Raw genomic sequence first — 2,396 nt, forward strand, 5'->3', positions numbered from 1 at the left:
AGGTTAATTAGTAAAACCATTATGGAAAAGCATCAAAAACTGAGAAATAGAATTATTACATGATGTTCAAGCACCATTGCATGGACAATGAATATGAAATCCCAGGGAGGTGTATATGTGATCTGCAGTCAGTGTGGCAAACACCTCTGTAGTTGCTTGTTCATTTAAGGCACCATAATTCAAAAGAGTTCACACATATGATCCAGTAACATCTCATGGAAGCAAGAATGGAAAATGAAGAAATGGACAAAGTTTCATTTTAAACGGAAGCTTATATGCAGTACAGAGTAAGAAATTCTGTAATTTTGGACAACTTTAATGTTCCTGGAGAAAAATGGGCCTAGGATAATATGTCAGGAAAAGTACACTCTGCTAACCATCCAGGCCAGGGAGACAAATGATATATGATGCTACCTATGTGGGATAAAAGGATGAGCAATAGCCAATCATAAAGATTCAGATCTCTGAATACTGGTGTTGTGTTGGCCATGTTTTATGGAGATGATAAATGAAGGCAGTGCACTCAAGGCTTGGCAGCTGGAACCCAGGAGCATGGAACTGCATCAGTGTTCCCACCTTGGTGATGGAGCCTCATAACAGATCCATCATCTACTGTCTTCCAGGTGCACTGTCAGTACAAGTATGGGAAAGGGTGCAAATGGGCTCCGTCCAGCAATGTGATATGCAGCCTGGGGGACTCCCTCTGTATATTAAAGAAAGCCTCCAAATGGATTGATGATGCCAGTCAGCATAGACATGGAGTGAAGAGCAGGGACTCTGGACACATGGTCTCTGGGACTGGCTCTTCCTGCAGCTGTGATTCAGCCTCAGGACACTGGGCATCATGCTGGAGCCACAGACACAGCTCCCCGTGATGTGGACTCCAGCCCCAGAGTGCACAGCCTCTGTGTGTCCCACTTTCTGCTCTCCCTGAACCACAGTAGGGGCAGAGGTCCCATGACACTGGAGCAGAACCAGATCAGCTGGAAGGGCACAACTTCAGTTTCCATTCAGTTATGACCTTGACTGATGATGTCCAGCTATTTCCCTCCTGAGATCAGTTAGGTAGCCCCCCAGGAGGGTCCTAGGACCTAGAGGATGAGGAAGTCCCTGTAGGCTTCCCAGGTGCCTGCAGAAGCTCAGCCTGAGACACAGCTGAGCTGCAAGTGCATTCCTGAGTGCTGTGACCTTCACACAGGGACCACAGACTGCTCCAGGATTAAAGGGAAAATGGAGATTGGGTATAAAGTCTGTTGAAAGTGAATGCAGAACACCCACAGTTTAGAATAAGATGGTTGATTCAGTTCAGCTCAGAGGCTGCTCTGACAGGAGGTAGGGACGACTTATAAAATTGAGGTAGCAAATCAAGACTCTGGCTCGGGTCTGTCTGGGTTTGAAGGGAAAACTAAAATTGTCCTAAAGTCGGCAATGCCCTGAGAACGCTGTCCTGAGTCAGACTGGACAACACTCACGAGGTCCCCAGATAGTCCTGCATCTCTGATCCTGGTGACCACTGTCAACGTTCACGAACCTGAATGTGTCCATTTAGGACTTCTTCCTGTCACATCAAGCTTCTCTACGTCAGTGGCGTCAGTGTGACAGAATCATGAAGTAGAAGTCTTCCCTCAAAACTGTAGGAGAGGAAACCCAAATCCCTGACAGGAAACCAGGGCTTCATCTCCCTCTGTGCCTGAGCAGGACCAGAATCTGGACTCAGTGTGTCTTGTGCGCCCCCTGGTGGAGCCGCACTCCCCTGCAGGGAGGTTCGCTTCTGGGCTCTGACTGAGGGCCCCTCACTCTGCCTCCTGTGCAGAAATAGGTGGCCGTGTCCCTGGCTGACAGACTGTTCATGAGCAGAGACACCGTGTTCTGGGTGTTATCGCTGGAGATGATGATTCAGCCATTCACCCAGCTCGCATAGTCTGTGCTACCACCACTCCAAATGAATCCGATCCACTCCAGCCCCTTCCCTGGAGCCTGGCGGACCCAGCTCATGTCGTAGCTGCTGAGGGAGAATCCAGAGACTTTTCAGAAGAGTTTTACTATCCCCCAGGCTTGACCAGGCCTCCTCCGGACTCCTCCAACTGCTCCTGACACTGGACACCTGCAAACACAGACCTCCTGGTCAGGACACTGTCACTCACACTCTCTGTGTCTCTCACTCACGTCCTCTCCCAGACTCAGTGCCTCACGTTCCCCATCATTCCCTTTGAGCACAGCGACCAGGAGAAGCCAGCGCAGCCCAGTCTCCATGGTGAGCGTCTGTGTTGAGTGCGATCACTGAGTGGACACCTGGGAGTCCTGGGGCTGGAGCTCCTGTGCCAGAGCTGCAGGGTGAGGGCTGGGCTGATTTTCATGGGCAGAGGGAGGCCCTATTTGCATGTGCTGCCCCTATA

Source organism: Oryctolagus cuniculus, chromosome 20 (assembly GCF_051225735.1).
Source record: "Oryctolagus cuniculus isolate XC-2025 breed Fujian yellow rabbit chromosome 20, ASM5122573v1, whole genome shotgun sequence".
Taxonomy (NCBI): Eukaryota; Metazoa; Chordata; class Mammalia; order Lagomorpha; family Leporidae; genus Oryctolagus; species Oryctolagus cuniculus.